Source organism: Crocuta crocuta, unplaced genomic scaffold, assembly GCF_008692635.1.
Source record: "Crocuta crocuta isolate KB4526 unplaced genomic scaffold, BGI_CrCroc_1.0 scaffold57, whole genome shotgun sequence".
Taxonomy (NCBI): domain Eukaryota; kingdom Metazoa; phylum Chordata; class Mammalia; order Carnivora; family Hyaenidae; genus Crocuta; species Crocuta crocuta.
Window position 1 is genome coordinate 3476640 of NW_027532163.1, and position 20117 is coordinate 3496756.

General features: G+C 42.4%; 1 protein-coding gene across 1 annotated transcript in view; it reads right to left on the reverse strand.

Moving 5' to 3' along the window:
• The window catches only part of RBPJ (recombination signal binding protein for immunoglobulin kappa J region), a 215382-nt gene that overhangs the window by 124083 nt on the left and 71182 nt on the right, over positions 1–20117 (reverse strand). The window lies entirely within an intron of this gene.

Sequence of the window (20117 nt, forward strand, 5' to 3'; positions counted from 1 at the left end):
ACAAATAAATGGAGAAATTCTTTGACCCTCCCCTTTTTAGGAGGTGGAGACTCATTTCTCTCCCCTAGAGTATGGGTTGCATTTAGTAACTTGTTTCTCGCAAATAGACTGTGGCAGAAGGTTAACAGTGTATGACTTGTGAGACTAGGTCATTAAAAGATTGTGGCTTCCTCTTTGCTCTCACTCTTAGATCACTCAATACCGGTGAAGGCAACTGTGATACCATGACACTCAAGCAGCCTTACAGGGAGCTCTGTGTGGCGAGCAACTGAAATCTCTTGCCAAGTGAGTGGTTATCTTGGAAGCAGAACTTTTGGCCCTGGTCAGGTTTCCAGGTTGGACTGCACCCCATCCCCAGCCAGCTTCTTGCCTACAGACTCCCAAAAGATCCCAAACAAGAACCACCTGGCTAAGGCACCCCTGAATTCCTGACCCTCAGAAGCTCTGTAAAAAAAGACATGTGTATTCTTGCTTACCATTCGTAAATTTGGGCTACATTTGGGCATGGGGTGTGGTTTTTATCACACAGCAATAAAAAACTGACAAAATGTCCGTGGGTACCTACCCATCCTCTTGGAGGACACTACTGAGGACGAGTAACAGACCTTACTCTTCTCAGATGTTGTTATTAAAGGTAAGCAGTCAGGTGCAACAATACGTTAGACTCGGTGCATTGGAAATCGTGGTATCATGTGGTGCAATACCCTCATTTTACAAAAGGGGAAATTGAGGAGCAGAACAGGGAGAGAAGTTCAAGGACATTTAATTGAATGGCAAACTTAGGGCTAGACCCTTTCATGGTCTTCTTCCATCTTTCTTTTTGTTCTTTAATGATCTGAAAAGCTCCTTTATTTTTAAGCACAGATTCAAGAATAAGGGAATGGCTCAAAATGGATATTCACATTCTCTCTACCATACCATGCCACTTTTTCCCTTTACTTTCTCCCCTGAAAGATGCCAACCAGTATTTAGTTTATGACATCATTTTACAACAGAAAGGGTGCCCCTCAGATAAGGAAATTGCTCCCAATGAGTAAATATTGACGTGAACACCTGCTGTTTGTAAGATACTGTACAGGATCAAAGAAGATCAACTAAATCCAAATTTAGGCCCTTAAGGTTCTCACAATCTGGTGGGGACAGAAGGTGCTAAGCACAGTCAGAACAATGAATTCTGGGATATTGAAGGACAGAAAGATCACATGTGAGATAGAAAACAGATCAGACCAAGAGCCCACAGTACATGTTCTGTAATCCTTCACCCCAAGTAAGGTCTAAAGCCAGTCTTCAAAATTAATAGGCTAGCATGAAAAACATATTTTGAAGATTTTTAGACTAAAGTCTTTAATGCACTCTTGGTGGGCAATTATATTCATGTAATAAAACTTCAAGTGCTGTGCTAGGCTCTGGGCAAACACATAATTTATATTCAGACAGGTATGGCTCAAGAATTTCGATGTAAGACAGAATTGAGGAGGAAGCAGTCTGGTTGGAAAATGGTGGTAGGGACTTGTCTGGAATCTGTATTTGGTAACATGCCATCTTTATTTACATGGGAGTTTCAGATGGGATTTGAAGTTGATGGCCCTCATGACCTTGGAGCCGCTACTATACATATACTCTTGATGACAATCCTGTCTTTGGCCTCAAACCAGACCCCTCTCCAGTCTCTCACATTCTCTCTTCAAACCATGGGAAGCACCAGGTTGTAATCTTTATTTGCTAAAATTTTAAGGCAGAGAAATCTTGCAGAAGACTCTGTGACATGACAGTGGGGGAGTTGCCAGGGCTGATGTAGATATAGCCGTTCCCATACTGGGGATGGGTCAAATGGAGTGGGTTGGGATGACACACGTTTGGGGTTGTTTTAACTTGCTAAGTTCTTTTACGCAGCAAGAGGCAACCGAAAGCAGGTGGCAGATTATTTCAGATCACCAGCACCTGGCTCCTGACTATGGTAGTGCTAGAGGTATGGGGGCTTAGAATAGTTTTCTGGGGGCTGCTATGCAGAAATGCCTTCCAGAGTCTGGGCATTTAACCTGTTCTAGGGATGGAGGTCATAAAATAGGCTTTCTCATCCCAAACAAAAGAGGAAAAAATAGAGTTGATATGGACCAGAGAAGACGCTTGGGGCCCTCTGAACTTGGTAATAGCACTTTCTAGCCAAATAACTATTAGTCATTAACTATTAATAAATTTTGCAAAACCAAAATTTATTTCCACTAAGTAGGAAGTTGTGGGTGGAAGAAGCTTAATGGCAGTAAGGGATACGTAAGTGAAAGGCAACTTTTAAAAACCCAGCCACGCAACTGTTAAGGAAATATGTTCCAGCTTGTTCTGATCAATGATGTGAAGTCAGTAATCTTATAATACGTAGCCTTCTTTGGTCTTCACCGCTCATCTCTCACTTTTGGAGTTGGAGGTATATTATAACATATAATAATAAAATAAGTAGTATTAAAAAAAACTTCCCAGTTTGTGAGGGACTTTCAATAATCATAGCTTGATTTTATCCTACAATTTGGATATACTGATTAATTTAGATATTGAAAGAAAATGGAGACCAGTGAGTGAGATAAATGCCTAATATCATTCACCTTTAACTAAGTTTTCTGGATTTCTTACCAAACCAGAAAAATCACCATATTAAAAAGTTTATTTAAGTGCATTCAGTAGGAAAGAAGGGAAAATCAGTAGCTTCTGACCCCTTTTGCTTTAGAAACCCTTATAATATATCCTTAATTTAAAAATAGGATTACAGACTTAAAAATCAAAGGAGCAATATTTTCTTGATCTCAATCAAATATTTCCTTCCATTAAATATTAAACTATTATGAAATATATTAAGTTCATTTGATGTCATAATTTAAATTTCTCAGATGCTTATTTGAATATAAAATATATCACTCCACTCTCTCTTGCACCAGTTTATTTTTTTTCAGATGATTTTGTTCCATGTTCTCATATTTAATACTCAACTGTAAATTAAATTAGGGCACAATCTCAATTTTAACATGGTGTTGTCAGCTTATCCCAGAAGAAAGAAATGGCCCAGACATGGATATGTTCCTTTTCAAGCATTTATTTCTCTCAGTGATCTGGTTGTAGTGTCCACAGAAAAATCCCTTTTTGGATGATTCATAGGCAAGATTTATATTAGCCCAAAGAAAAGGAGGATTAAGAATGGAGGCAACTGTTTACATCTTGTAGAATCCCTAGAAAATTTAATGAAACTGTGTGACCCTTTCCCCTAGATAAGCATATACACGTAAAGTTTGCATGAAAATTTATCAGGGGAGGTCCTCTCTGATCTAGAGAATTTGGAAAGGATGAAGCACTTTGTTTGAAAGGGTTCTAGAACTCAAAGAGAAAAGGAAGAAGAAATGAAAACAAAAAGGTTTTTAAAAAATAACTTTATAAGTTATAGCTTTATAACTCAAGACTAAGAACTGTTAAATTAGCATAACTCTTTTGCTCAGACATTAAGAAATCAGAATTGCAGTGTCTATGAATATTTACACGTGGCCAATGGAAGATGGCGAGTACACTGATTGGATAACTCCATCTTCCTGATTTCCCTGTTCTGAAGATAAATATACATCTTGCTTCAGTTATTTTTTCACTGGCTGCTAAAAGCAACCCACAGAATATAAATCTTTTTCAAACACTAAATATTTTATAATTATCATAATAAACAAGTCAGAGAGAATTTTATGATGATGTAGTAAAAGTGGTTTCAAACATTTTTTTAAGCAATGGGACTCTCAATAGTATCCTAAAATATAACAGATTAAAATGGCTTTTTTAGCATAAATTGTTTTTATATGTGAAACTGAAAACAACTCCTTATTATAATGTCATTCTAAGAGGCTGTTTTTGTTTAACACAAACATTTAGAAATAGGACCTAATATAAAAGAGTTGTAGACCCATCTTCCATTGTATTTCTGTATTTTGTTTTGGTTACTCAATAAATATAAGGAAGATTCTGATGTGGATAGAAATGTAGTTGCAAACAGCAACAATTTTTAAATAGTCACATTTCAATCTCAGGGTATTCTTCAAATAAATAAATATGGGAGGGAATGCTTTATTCAAAGTTTACATAAGAACTTGATACCACAGGAGAAATCTCCAATTTGCAAAAATTTGGTATATAACTGATGTGAATGTCCACTTGCTTTTTAAAAATTTTTGTTGTGGGGTGCCTGGGTGGCTTAGTCGGTTAAGCGTCCGACTTTCGCTTAGGTCATGATCTCGCGGATCGTGGGTTCGAGCCCCGCGTCGGGCTCTGTGCTGACTGCCAGCTCAGAGCCTGGAGCCTGTTTCAGACTGTGACTCCCTCTCTCTCTGACCCTCCCCTGCTCACGCTGTCTCTCTCTCTCTCCTAGAAATAAATAAAATATTAAAAAAAATTTTTTTGTTGTGATAAAATTTGACATAAAATGTACCATTTTAATCATTAAGTGTACGATCCAGTGGCATTAAGTACCTTCACAAGGTTGTACAACCATGACCACTATTTCCAGAACTTTCTCATTATAGCAAACCATTTGCTTTTTTAAAAAGGTTTTCCAATTCCCTTTTTTTTTTTTTTTGAGAGAGAGCATGCAAGTGTGCATGTCTGCATGCACAAGCATGAGAGGGGCAGAAGGACAGGGAGAGAGAGAATCCTAAGCAGGCTCCACATCCAGCATGGAGCCTGGGGCTCCATTTGGGGAGCTCTAGCTCAATTTGGGGCTCTAGCTCATGACCGAGAGATCATGACATGAGCTGAAATCAAAAGTCCCACGCTTAAGGGACTGACCCACTCAGGCGCCCCGTCTAGTTCATTAAAAAATTTTTTTTATGTTTATTTATTTTGAGGGAGAGAGAGAGACAGGACATGAATGGAGAGGACAGAGAGAGAGGGAGACACAATCTGAAGCAGGCTCAAGGCTTTGAGCTGTCAGCACAAAACCCAATGTAGGGCTCGAACCCACAAACCATGAGCTCATGACCTGAGCTGAAGTCAGAGGCTTAACTGACTGAGCCACCCAGGTGCCCCTCTCCAGCTCATTTTTTAACTTATTTTACGCCATTGCCCTCCTTTAGGAAGATTCACATTAGAAAGAATTATCAGGCGAATAATCAGCTGCCTAAACCACCTCATTAACAAGAAATAGCTGCTGGCAGAGTCCTGGAACTCTGTATGTGGGTCTTTCATCCCCCACCCCCACCCCCCAGCTGTGTGTGACCATCAAGGGCAGAGCTCCCCAGAAGACTCCACCCTGACTGTGCAGTTCTTCTAGCTGGAGGGGATGAAGCAGGGTGCTGGGCCTCTGGAAAATGCCTCGTCTGGCATTAATCAAACCATTTGCTTTTAATAGCCACTTTTAAGACAGTAAAAAAATGAAATTCGAATCAACTGTTTGTAAAGCTCCTAAAGCACCTTTATAGAACAGCTTAAAAAGTGAGGTGCGATCAGTGATCAGAGGCACAGAGAATGAAGCGAGTCCCATGNACCAAATGGTGCCTCGTTTCCTATCGCGCCACCCTGAGTAGCAACATCTCTTTATGATTCTAGTCTTGAAAAGACAATTTCAAGGCCACTCACAAAAATCCTTTCTCTGTCCCTGAAAATGAGAAATTCAAATGTGGCATGCGAAAACCTGCTCTCATCCTGGGAGGTTTTACTGAAATTCAGAGCTGCTTGTCTAGTCTGGCCTTGGAATCATCCTAAATTGAAAGCAAGTCTAAGCGACTGCAGGAATTGGTGTAAACATCTTCTTCTGTAAGCGGCCCCTCTGTTCAGAGCGAGGCTCAGATCAGCACTCTGCCTTCTGTACAATCAAGTTTAATTTAGTGATATTCATTAAGAACTCCCAGGTAGGATAGACATTTACCACAAACAGTTAACATGTATTGAGTTCCTACTATGTGCCAGACAACTTTACATCTATCGGTAAATTCATTTCAGCAGTCCAGATTGCCTACATATGTATTTCATCTTCAAGTTGTCCTCTGAATTGGTTTTGACGTCTTTCTGGTTCCCTAATGGATTAATGAGTTAAATACAGTCTTTAGCATGTGTTAATTTTATATTTGTATGAGAGTCATGATTTTATATCTTTGAAACTTATTTTAAGCCAAAACATGGAAAGAGCCTAAGTGTCCATCAACTGACGAATGGATCAAGAAGATGTGGTTTATCTATACAATAGAATACTACACGGGAATGAGAAAGAATGAAATCTGGCCATGTGTAGCAACGTGGATAGAACTTGAGGGTGTTATGCTGAGCGAAATAAGTCAGGCAGAGAAGGACAGATACCATATGTTTGCACGTATAGGGCAATTAGGAGGAACTTAATGGAGGACCATGGGGGAGAAAAAGGCAAAAAATAGTGGGGGAGACGGAGGGAGGCAAACCACGAGAGACTCTTGAATGCCGAGAACAAACTGAGGGNGAAAGAAAGAAAAGAAATTTTTATTTTAGCCCCTTATCTTTAGAAGAAAAGTTGAAGATGAATATGAAACGTGTGATAAAGTGAACAGAAAATGGAGACAGCAAATAGAAGGTAAAGGGGTAGGCATTGAGGAACTCCTAACGAGCATGTCAGAGCCTTGGCATTCTCAACGGACACATGAAAAGACGCTTGGTATCACTCATCATCAGGGAAAAACAAGTTAAAACCACGATGAGCTATCACCTCACACCTATCAGAATGGCTAAAATCAAGAACACAAGAAACAACAAGTGTTGGTGAGAATGTGGAGAAAAAGCATATTGTGTACTGTTGATGGGAAAGAAAACTGGTGTAGCCACTGTGAAAGACAGTATTGAGTTTCCTCAAAAAATTAAAAATAGAACTACCATATCACCCAGTGACTGTACTTCTGGGTTTTTACCCAAAGAATACAAAAATGCTAATTAGAAAGGATGTATGCACCCCTATGTTTATTGCAGGATTATTTACAATGGCCAAGATATGGAAGCAGCCCAAGTATCTGTCAATAGATGAGCAGATAAAGAAGGTGTGATATATATATATGTATATGTATATATATATTTGGGAATATTACTCATCCATCAAAAAGAATGAAATCTTGCCATCTGCAACGATATCAAGAGATCTAGAGAGTGGAATGCTAAGTGAAATAAGACAGGGAAAGACAAAAACTGTATTATTCCACTCATATGTGGAATTTAAGAAACAAAACAAATGAGCAAAGGAGAACAAAAAAAGGAGACAAAGCAAAAAACAAACTCTTAACTGCAGAGAACATACAGGTGGTTACCAGAGGGGAGGTAGGTGAGGGGATGGGTGAAATAGGTAATGGGGACCAAGACTACACTCATCCTATCTTGATGAACACTGAGTGATATATGGAATTGTTGAATCACTATATTGTGCACTGAAACTAATATAGCACTATGTTAACTGCACTGAAATTAAAGAAAAAAACAAAACTGCAGGCCAAACAAAACTCCTTGGGATTCTGAATCACAATAGTATACACAGTGCATAGCACATAGTGGATGCTCAATAGATATTCAGCAAAGGAACTAGTTTGGAAAACAAGATATATGCAAATACTAGGAAAAAGAACATGAAGATATCATGCACAAAAAAACTCGTAAATATGACATGGATGTTGAATCCAATTTTTAAAAGCATGACAGAAACCTATGGGGAAAAGTAATACATTTAAAAACACTATTTGTGCCAGCAAAATTCTTCCTCTGTGCTTTTGGGGCTGGAGAAGGTCAGGAGGGCATTTCTCTCAGGGAAAAATGTGAGCTCACATGTACAAACAAAGCCTCTCCCTTCTGCTAACATTTGCCATCTTTTCCTCTATCGCTGCTACCCTAGATGGTTTCAATCCTTTTTTTTTTTAAATTTTAATTATTTCAAGGAGGGAGAGAGAGAGACAGCATGAGCAGGGGAGGGTCAGAGAGAGAGGGAGTCACAGACTCTGAAACAGGTTCCAGGCTCTGAGCTGGCAGTCAGCACAGAGCCCGATGCGGGGCTCGAACCCACGAACCACAGGATCATGACCTAAGCGAAAGTCAGATGCTTAACCGACTAAGCCACCTAGGCGCCCTGGTTTCAATCCTGCAGAAGAAATGAATAGGTCCCCTCTAGCCCTGGAAGGCTGTGTGTCCTTCATACCATGGTCCATGTAAACCAGACTTTCCATGGCGCTGCCCTGGCTTTCTTGGGCACCTACCAGGCCGGCCCTCACCTATACAACTCTCAAGGCTGCAAGGGCCACACGTTGGACCATCCAGACCCCACAGTCCTCAGGCTCGCAGTCTAGTCCTGGACCCAAGAAAGGGTGAGACTGGACCCAAGTACAGGGAGTGGAATAGAGCTTCCTATATCATAAGCTAAGGAATTCCACAAATATTGGCTTTTTCATGAACGCTAGCATTACGGAGAGGGATCAGAGCCTCACGTTCACAAGTGTGGCTTTTCTACTCATAGAAAACTATGCGGCCCGATGATTCTGTGACAGCAAAGAGAGAATACCATCTAGCCAAAAGGAAAAAATAAATTGAAACTAATTTCACAGGTTTAGGAAGAAAGATATGATTTGACCCTGCCCTTGCGGTAAGGGAGAGAGAGAGGATTCCTTTGTTAAATAGCTTTTTCTCAAACGATACAGGGACATTGAACCTGACACTTGGTCTGCTTACTTGAAGTTTTTCTTGATACAGTATATGCTCAATTAAACTTTAAACGATCAAAGTCCCTATTGTTGGCCTGAAGTCATGGTGAAGCAAAGACTTGTTTTCTCTCCCGTTTAAGTGTTTTACGTACAGCATTTAACCCGCAAACCCACGAAAACAGAGAGGTGGTGGACAGAGACAGCTTTCCGGGCTGTTAACAACAAGGCACACACAAGCCTGGAGCCCAGGGTGACTTGAGATTTTCCATAGATCGCATTTTAACAGACTTCTGTGGATTGTGCCCTTTCAGGGAAGCAAGTCCCCCAGAATATTCAGCACCCATCCTCAGGTGCTGCCTGCCCTGCCCACGCAAGGGCCCTCAGCCCCCAGCCCTCCGCTAGCTGCCAGAATTGCTAACGCTTCGTTTAGCCACCTGAAAGAAAGCGTTTTAAATTCGAATCTTCTAAAAGATTTTTTTACATTTGTGATAGCTTCAAAGTCAGCCTGTCACTCTTAATATATCTTTTGAGCAATAAAACAGTGCGGTTTAGGGAGAGGGGTGACAATTATATGTCAAGACACCACCTGCCTCAGTGCTTTTTCTCCAGACCATTGACTTAACATGTTACTTAACCATACAGTGAGTCACGCAGGCTTCCTGGGTTTAATTTCTTCTAGAGTTATGAATGCTCGTTCTTTTGCTACTCCACCTGGCTGCCTCGAGGAGTGATGGAATGAGGATGCTAGGACCCACCTTTTCATTTTCTTCATAGGGAACAGGTGCCCCCAGAGATTCAGAGCCTTGCCTGAAGTTACACAGCCAGTGGGGGGGCGGAGCTGAGATTTGAATCCCGGTCTTATGCGTTTTCACCGAATCTGCTTAGGATGCCAGCTTCCCGAGCCTTGTCCCAGACAGAAGTTAAGGAACCAAAAACAGCAGAGGGGACAGAATGCACCGAGAGAGTCAGATGTCCTGGAGGCCGTCTGCCACTTTCTCTCTGCGTGGCCTTGGGTAAGCATATGACCCTGCTATGCTCTATTTCTTCATTTATCACACATCAGCAGTGACGTCTAACTCACTAGTTTATCGCAAGCATGAAGCAACAAAGTAGCCAACTCCTCATCACTTAAATCACCTTCTCCAGACCTGCCATTTTATTTAATTTAATTTTTTAGAAAGAGAACGAGTGGGGAAGAGGGGCGGAGGGACAGAGGGAGAGAGAAAGAGAGAAAGAGAGAGAATCTTAATCAGGCTCCACGCTCACTGTGGAGCCCGATTCAGGGCTCGATCCCACGACCCTGGGATCATGACCTGAGCTGAAATCAAGAGTCGGATGCTCAAATGCCTGAGCCACCCAGGCTCCATGCCTCCATGCCTTCTATTGTCTTCCCTCCTGCCCTGGTACTTTAGAAAGATTCTCTTTGATCAAAAACTATCCCTTCCCATGTCTTCTTTTTGGTTTCAGAAATCTCTCAAATACATCCATCATTCGGCAAACACTCATTGAGCACCTACTCTATACTGGGCCTCGTTCTAGAGGCCAGGGTGTAGGCGGGAATACAATAGTCCATGTTCCTGAGACTTGCTGTTTCTATTCTAAGAGGCCAAGGGCGTGGCAGGTGGCAGAAGATAAGAAAACAGAGAAGCACGCTGTAGTGCACGTACCAAGCATGCTAGGAGGTTTTCCAAGCATCACGGAAGAAAAGCAAGCAGAGAAAATGGTGGGATCCATCAGGGTGGGGACTATGTCTGTGGTCTGGGGTCTGTATCTTCTTTTCTCTGAGAAAGTAGCATCCAAGCAAAGACCCGCAGGTGGCAAAAGAGTGAACCGAGAACACGCTCTCTCCCCAAACTAGAGACCATCCAAACAGCGCCAGGAGAGGCCGACATGGGCCCAAACAGGTCCCCAGGAAGGTGTCAGTGGAGATGCCTAAGTCTTGCTTGCGTGCAACTTTCAAGAAGAGAGAACAGCCAAAGCACGAAGTTCTGAGAGAGTGGCTGCAGGGGACATGGGGAAGGCTGTGGTCACCACGGGTGACAACTTCCCCTCTTTGACGAGGGGACAGAGGCAGTTGTGTGAACGGCTCGTTGGTCCAGTTCCTCTAGGCTTTTCTGAAGGAGGCCGTGCATCTAGGGGCAAAAGCATGGTTAACAGACTGGTTCTCCCCCAGGCTGGTAAGATAGGACCTCTTTCTCTTAGGTTCCAGAACAGCCTTGGAAATCTACACCCCTCTCTGCCGCCGGCTTCTTTTCAGCCAGCTAGAGCTGGAAAGGCCTCATCCGTGCTGCCAGGCAAGGCCAGGAGCCCCGCTGGGCCGCGTCTCACCCTCTCACCCTCTCGGAGGTGGCCCGCCAGCCGGCTTTGGAAAACAGGGCGCTTAGAAAAAAGTCACTTGAATTTTACAGAGTGGTAACTGCCGTGGGGCTTCGTATAATTAAACCTAAATGCCATTTTCCTCCTGCAGCTCTCCGGTGAGGTAACGGTTCTCTTTAATGTCAACTCAGGAAGTTTTACCCAAGAAAAGGGAGGTGGGGAGGGGGGTGCTGTTTGCCAAATCAGGAAATGTGAATTAACTGACAAGGAGCTGAGAAAATAAGACTGAGGCAACGAGAAGAGGGGAAGTGAGAGAGCGGAAAGGTAGACCCTACAAACGAGCAAACTTGGGAAACACAGGCCACTTTTCACAGCAAGTCAGTCCGGCTGGTCCGACCTTCCTTTTATTGTGAGTTGCTTTGGAAAACTCAGAGGGCAAAAAATCCCAAACTTAATGCTGCCTTCCTGGGAGGAAAAGCTAAGGTATTAACGGGGATTGTAGCCTCTGCAGTGTAAACATTCACCTTGGACATGGAAACTCTTGCCCCCAGAGCATACCTCGGCGCCCGCCCCTCCCCACATTTCACACTGCAAACCTACCCACAGCTTTCAGTGCAATATATGCTTTTAAACAATGAATATATTATGTAGATCGAATAACACTTTCCTCCTCCACCACCACCACCACCACCACCACCGGCCCCTCCGGCCCTCGCCCGGCTCTTAGACGTACCTCGTGGTTTCAAACATGGTTGGCACACCCTAAGAACAGAGAGAAAAAAGCCCTGTTTTTAAGCAGGTGTTAGGCACCAAGAAGAATGAATCACTCTGGAAAAAATGAAGGCCAAAGGCAGGTTCGTCTGTCACCAAAATCTGTAGTGACTTTTCAAAAATATAATTAACCTTTTCATTTTCTCTTTCCTTCAAATATCTGTTGTTGTTGTTGTTGTTGTTATTTTTTTTATCTAGAAACAGAAGCCAAGGTCTGAAATATGAGAAGTTTGTCCAAAGAGTTTTTGCCCTAAACAGCTTTTTCTCTCTCCTATCTCGTTTCCAGACTCAGGCTTGGTCAGGGCTGCCCTGGCCAGGAGACATTTTAAAGACAAGGTAGTGACCCCAGGCACTGGCCCTGCAGAGATCTGGAAGCCACTGCAGGCATGTGTGAACACGTGCATACGTGATGTCTGTGCACATGGGTATGTATGTATACATGAGTGAATGAATGGGAATGCATGTATATGTGAGTGAATGAATGGGAGTGTACATGGATGTGAGTGAATGAATGGGTGTGTGTGTATACATGAGCGAATAAATGGGTGTGTATGTGTACGTGAGCGAATGAATGGAAGTGTATGTGTACGTGAGCAGATGAATGGGAGTGTATGTGTACGTGAGTAAATGAATGGGTGTATATGTATACATGAGCAAATGAATGGGTGTGTATGTGTACGTGAGCGAATGAATGGGTGTGTATGTATGTGTGAGTGAATGAATGCGTGTGTATGTGTATTGAGTGAATGAATGGGTGTGTATGTATGTGTGAGTGAGTGAATGCGTGCGTATGTGTATGTGAGTGAATGAATGGGTGTGTATGTACGTGAGCAAATAAATGGGTTTGTATGCGTACGTGAGCGAATAAATGGGTGTGTATGTGTACGTGAGCGAATAAATGGGTGTGTATGTGTACGTGAGCGAATGAATGGGTGTGTATGTATACGTGAGTGAATGAATGCGTGTGTGTGTGTGTGAGTGAATGAATGCGTGTGTATGTGTGTGTGAGTGAATGAATGGGTGTGTATATATGTGTGAGTGACATCACATCAGAGTTTCCATGTTGGAGGTTCATGGATCTTTCCAAGTGGACACACCTGACTTTCTCACAGAAGGCGGGGTCTCTGATGGAAATCACTCTGCACTAACTGGGCCTGGACAGGATGCAGGGGGCTGAAAGGCACTCGGGAGAGGCCATGGGAGTGCTTTTCAAACTCTGGTACCCAAGATGCTTATAAAGAAATATCTCTGAGGTCCCACCCCTGGGAGATTCGAAGTCGGTAGTCCTGGGTGGAGTCAGGAACCGGTCTTTTAACCACCACACCAGCACCTTCACACTGTGGAGGAACACCAGGTTTGTGGATGAGCTGATTTCCCCCGTGGAATCTTTCCGGTAACTTTTTAGCAAGCGTGTTGCTTCCTTCTTAGGGTCTGGATCCTTCTTAAGGATAAAAGCTAGCTGCCTCAAGCTAATTTAGGAAGCCAGTCTGAAGCCTCACTTCTGTTCCCTCAGGCATTCCTGGCCTCCGTGTCCCCTTCGCGCTTCTGCAAATTCTCTCCTTTCCACCCACCCCTCACCTGCTCCTCCAGAAGTCATTTCACAAGCTTCCACTGAAGTTTAAAGTGCCGGGATTATCAGAATGAACTAAGACGGAGCCCCTGCCCGCGAGAAGCTGAATTCTGCTTGAGGAGACAGACACACTGAAGAGATCATTTCCACAGAAAGAGCCAGGAGTTAAAATAACTCTGAGTTGTGAGGCTCGGAGGGAAGGGTATTTGAGAAAGGGCTTTGAGCAATGCCAAGTGCTATGATTTTCCAGTTAGCTGAAGTGGGGGCGCGGTGGCAGAGCCTGCTGTGAACACCCCAGTTCCTCCACCGAGTGAAAGCACACGTATTTGTCAACTGCCAATTAAAGACCCCGGAAGAACAGCCAGAGAAACTGAATCTCAGAGAAAAAGAACAAAACTGATTCAAAGTTATAATGCTGGAATGCCACAGCGTCTGAAATGCCCAGGATTGAACACACGTTTATCAAGTTAGTACACGAAATCTGTTCTAAACAGATTTTCTGAATTTAGACGTTTTGCTTTCCACATTTGCATGCAAAGGGCACTGGCTGGGAGAGGAAGCAGAGGAACCAGGAGATAGTCCCCTCCCCTCCCCCCACCCCCTCAGCTGCTGCTCCCTCTCCTCTCCTTCCAGCCTTGCCTGACCTTGGACAAGACACTCCAGTTTTTTGGTTTCCAGCTCATAAAATAGGCATAATAAATACCTTTGCTTCCAGCCGCTTGACAGTGATGCTAAGAAGATTGAGGCGCTAATTCTGGCAAAATCACCTGAGCCCACTGAAGTAGCAAAGAGCCTGTGTGACTCTGGTGAGCAGAAGGGGAAAAGAGAAGGTTCACATTTGGTTCACTGTACTCCTTGCTGGCTAATTAGGAAACCGATTCATTAAGGCTCAGGCCCCAAGAAAAAGCCCAAAGCGTGAAAGAGAGAGACCAAAGAGAATTACATCATTTCCTCTGTATCTTCCCTAAGGGCATCCTGGTATTGGAGAGAATGACTCAGGCCACAGAAATGAAGCAAACACAGCCCAACTTCCAATACTGATTATTTTGGACCAGAACCTTACAGAGAAGACGATACTTTTTTTTTTTTTTTTTTTTGGAAAAATAAAGGAAGGAGGCAAGAAAGAACGTGGTTTTCTGACGGGACTGAAAATCAAGTGGGGTAGGAAGTTGCAGCTAAATCAAAGCATGTGCTGTTGTTTCCCTTCTCTCCATATAAACATCAAAGCAGCTTAGGGATGATTCAAGTAAGTTTTAGGAAACTCAGTTTCAATGAAATGCTTGGAATAGAGGCAATGGTCAGAAGCGTGCACTTATTTCTTTAATAGAATATTTTTAATATTTGTTATTATTATGAGAATGTCAGATGCAACTGGGCAGATAAATTAAGTCAGAGGACCTTTTTGTGCTGACTTCTGCAAGTAGCTGTTACTCTTATCTCGAAATCGTAAAGTTTCCTGCCACGTGAATGCCTCATTAAATTCATTCGTTTGCCGATGGCAATAACATGCACTTAGAAATCCATTGTTCTTGCTCAGGTGATGATAGAATGCTAACATTACAAATTTACATATGAATACAAGTTGCTTTTTTTTTTTTTGGTCAGTCGAATACACTCACAGAGGATCCCAGGAATGATCCCTGCTCAGTGTCTTTAGGAGTCTGTTATTCTTGCTACTGAACTGCATTTACACTGGGAGGCTGGACCCTAGACTAGCCTTGCCCAGCTCCAAGCCCCACCCTCTTCCGACTCCAAGACTCTGGAGCACACACAGGCAAAGATGACCTGAAAAAAATCAGATCTTCTTGTGTTTTACAGCTTGGATTTAGAGATTCATCAACCCCCGTGAGCCCCAGGAAAAGCAAGTAAGGTAAATGTTCGGCTTCTGTGTAAACCCATCCCCTGCTCTATCTTGAAATCAGGAGAAGAGACAACTTATTGAAGATTTGCATAGTCAGAAAATGCAGGTATAAAGGCTATTTGGGTTTTAAAAATTAATGTTATGGAAGAGAAGAAAAACACCTCTTTGGAATTTTTGCAAGATGAAGATTAAGAGGTTCACATTATGAAAAGAAATTTGGAAAACGCTTTTGATAATTAACAATTCTACATTTAGCACAGTTTTACTTGGTATTTCTACCACTAAAGCTTTTGGGTTTTTTTAAACTTTATTTTTGAGAAAAAGAGAGAGAGAGCAAGAACATAAGCAGAGGAGGGGCAGAGAGAGAAGTGAGACAGAGGTTCCAAAGCTGGCTCTGTGTTGCTAGCAGTAAGCGTGATGTGGGACTTGAACTCATGAACCATGAGAGCATGACCTGAGCTGAAGTTGGACGCTCAATCGACTGAGCCACCCAGGTGCCCCTCTACCACTGAAGCTTTCTTAACAGAGGTCCAGTGATGCCTGATCTTTTTGGAAATTGAACACGATGGCTCACGACTCCCCTTCTACTGAATGTCACGTATCCATCCAGCCATGCATCTGACCTCTATTTCCCAGATGTACACTAGGTGCTCAGCAATGTGTTCCGTGGTGGGAGCACTACAGGGACTAGGATGCGGCAGGATGGTCTGTTGAGGGAGGACTTCATAGCTTTAGGCAAATCATAAAATACCTGCTACAGTGGGCAGAGGGCCATGGGAGCACAGGAAAATGCCACTAACACCATCTTGGAGGCTAGGGGGATTCAATAAAGTGCCAAACTAGGCAGAGACTCAAAGAGCAGTTAGCAGAGAAGGGCAGGGGGAAAGTGTCAGGGTGTCAGGGTGGCTCTGATGGACAGGGAGAAAGGGTTTGGGTGAGAGTAGGAGTGAACGCGTGCACGTGCGATAGGAAGAAATGTGGAAAGAGAAGAGTCATGAGAAGTAAGGCTGAAAGGATGAAGGGGATTATGCAACAAGATAAAAGGCTCGATGCAGGGCTGTTGAAGAATTTTAAAGGAGAAGAAGTGGCAGGAGCAAATGCACAGTTTAGAAAGATCAAGATTGGGGCGCCTGGGTGGCTCAGTTGGCCACGCGTCTGATTTCAGCTCAGGTCATGATCTCACAGTTCATGGGTTCGAGCCCCACATCGGGCTCTGTGCTGACAGCTAGCTCAGAGCCTGAAGCCTGTCTTCTGATTCTGTAACTCCCTCTTTCTCTGACCCTCCCCTGCTCACACTGTCTCTATCTCTCTCTCAAAAATAAATAAAACATTAAAAGAAAGAAAGAAAGAAAGATCAACATGGAGGACGGACACGATGGGGGAGCAAAGAGGGCAGTCAGTTAAGAAGTGGCTGCAGTGCCCCAGGCTGGAATGCTAGAGATCTAGATTAATACAAATGTACTGATTAACTCAACACATATTTACTGAGACATATTGGGACCAGATTGTGGACAAAAATGCATGTCTCCACAGAGTTTAAAATCTGGTGACAGAAACAGACATAATAATGTAACCCTACAAATAAATGTAGAATAACAACTGTGGTAGGCTCTATTGTGGCAGAGATTTCTTTCCTCCCAAACATGTTGTTTTCTTCATCCAGGTGGACAGAGAAACTACATTTTCCAGCTTCCCTTGCAGTTGTGCGTGATCATGTGACTGAAGTCTAGTGGTCACTTTTAAGTTGGGTGTGGTGATATCTAAGGAGAAGTGATAGGGAGTGGTAGAGAAGTAAAGCAAGGGAAGCTTTGTTCTCTAAATGTATGGAGGAGAGTTGCACTGACAACCTGAATGCTAGTCCAGGACTGTTATGTGGGCAGGAGTTAGCTCCCGATGGCTGAGTTGTTGCATAGTAGAGTCTATTTGCTACACCAGCGTAGTATAGCATAAATCAATGTACACTGTAAAAGAGAAGCACAGAGTACAATGCGAGAGCATAGTTGGGGCACCCGACATGGTCTGGGGGAGGAAAGAGAGGAAGGTTTTATTGTTGAGCTGTGAGGGTAATTCAGAGTCAACTGAGAGTGACTGAAGTACACAGTTCAAGAAATGCACAGCAGATAGACTCCATAAAACTAGAAAAATGGATTTGTAGGAGACATTAAAGATAATATCCCAGATTCTGCTTTGGGAAACCTGATGGGTGACAATGTTCATGTAAGAGCATACAGGAAGAAGGACAGGATTTGGGGGAGGGAAGAGGAGATCAGTTTTGGACATGTGACATTCATTCTTGGTGTCTGAGGAGACATGCAGACTGTTGGAATTGTCCTGAAGCTTCGTAGAGAGGGATTATAGAGGCAGAGTTTGGGGTGTCTTCTCCCTCTGAATAACAATTGAAACAAGGGAAAGAGAACAAACAAGATGGTGTAATGTCAGAAAGGCAGAGAGTCAAAGATGGACTCCCGAGGAACTCCACAGTAAGGAAGACTCTAGAAAGAAGAGTCTTCAGAGAAAACTCAAGGAGTTACCAGAATGGTAAGAAAGGTGTCCTAAAAATGAAGAGAAAAGATGTTACACATCTATCTTTACTTTCTAATTTAAATAAAATTAGAACCAATTTTTCTCTGACATTTTTCTATAATAGGAATCAAATTTAGGATGGTCAGAAAACGTTGCTAGATTAGACAGTCATTTGCAAGTTCTTGTTTAAAATGGTTGAACAATTCTTACATAATGACAAAGGATTTAACCTTAAGTGTTAGAAGTTTTGCCTTTGATTATCCAAATTGCACAGAATTCCGGACTCAAAGCAACACATACTCGGTCGCATTCCAGGTCTTGATAGAGCGTTTGATATTTCAGGGTGCCATTTGGGTTTACATCATCATCAGAATAAAGAAGAAGGTGGAAATAGCTTTAAATGTATAGTAAAATATTCCATTGTAACAAGAAAAGTATAATTTGGACTCTTAAGTTCCTTTCACTGTGGTTTTCTTTATTCCCTTTGATTTTGCAAATTTGTCAAAAACGGATTTTGTTTGGAATAATCTTAATAACCAAAAAAGGACTAACCACTTCCCTCTCTTCTTCCCCTTTATCCCCTTTTTACTTTTCTCAGTTCTCTTACCTTTGACCAAAGGATAGAACCTTCCTCATTTCTTCTCTACTTCCCAAAGCCCAAATTAGCTCTTCTGGGTGACATAAAGCATTTTCTTAAGGAGATTATTAAAATTCTTATCTGCCTTTTGTTTCTGTCCTTATCTTCCACCTCCCTTTAAAAAAGAATCTCCAACTCTTCCCTGCTTCTCCATGTCAGCCCTCCAGCTGATACATCTCCTCCTTTCCTGTCTCTTCTTATTCTTCCTCTTCTTCTACCTTGAAATGGTCCCCTTCTTTGCATTTGCACTTTGGCTTAGGGCCACCCTAAGTCAGTGCAATATTTTCCTCAATTCCCAAGTGGTATGTTTTAATTTCCTCAACTATAGAGTGGACACAATTATGCCTTTTCCCATGTTTCCCCTCCTCTATTTTTTTTTCCAAACCTTTTATGTGCTGGATGCTGTTTTAAGTGGCTTAGGGAATAAGACATTGGTCATTTTCTCTGCCTTCAAGGAGTTTACCATAAACAAGTAAAAGTTATGGTTTCCTAAAAGCAATTATAGCAAGAAGTATCAAGGATGAACAGCATAGGCAATGAACCATAGTGAGTTCAGAGAAAAAAGGGATCCAGGTGGATTTAGAAAACCAAAAAGGGAGAAGCCTTCAGCAGAGCTGTGAAGGATTTGTGTTTTATGGTTAGTCAGGGCCCTGGGGAAGTACAAAGGAGTGGCATTTCAATGAATAACACTTCAAAAATACAAAATGGCTGTAATCTCCATCCCCTTGTAAGTCAACAGCATCAACAAAACAACTTCAGAAACCTCCATTGTTTGGCCATTTTGAAATGTCAGAGCTGCTGGGATTCAAAAGAACAGATAACAGCTGCTTTTTTTGTATCCTGAATCAACCGTACTATTTAACTATAGATTCAGCGGGTGAGGGAGCTGATGTTCAAGAGCATTAAAAAAGTATATGAGGTTCAGTTCTGAGTACGCGACAGCCAAAAATGGAATTCTAGCCAAAGTCTACAATAAGAGAATAGTTAATGGTGACCCTTTGTTTTTTGGTTTACCCTTAAATTTAACACTTTTTTTTTTGCAAGAGCTTTTATTCTGATTAGCCCTTTTAAGTATATGAAAGAGGATTTGTGTTTGTACCAGATAAGCTGTACACAGAACCTGCCATATTCAACATTCCCTTCCAAATATGTAGGTCTATGTTGTGCTCTGTCTGGTCCTGCTACCTCGGATGCAACTAGAGGGCCCAGAAGTGTATCCCATACTGGGGAGGTGGGTGATGGGTAGCCACCTATAGACTTTGAGATGACTTGATGTAAGTGTTCTGTGTGATGGGAACATCATCTACTTCATGAACCGATGGGTCTACTCATGTACTCAGTCAGACCTCCTCTCTCTCATGGAGTTTGACTGTAAGTCCTATAGAAAGAAAAAAAAATCATAGGTGATAAATAGAGGCAGAAGAAGAGAGACCCAGAGCAGAAGCAGGAGAGAACGGTAGGAGAGGATAATAGAGAAGGGTCCGTTGATCGGGAGCAGATCATGAGACAAGAAACCAGCAGAGAAGTCAAGTCACACTATGGTAGACAACTAGAATTGCTGTTGGCTGACTAGAGCTACTATTGCAACCTGAAGAAAAATGAATGCTTCTTCACGAGGCAGCCACTGAAACCATTTCCTGTGCTGCCCCAGTTCTCCATGTATTATTAACAACTAACAAACATAACATGAGCGTATCTTTGTTCCTTCTTGCAGAAAGAATCTAGCTCACATAGTATTTTATGGATTATGTTTTTATACCAGGCCACCATGTATAGAAAATATAC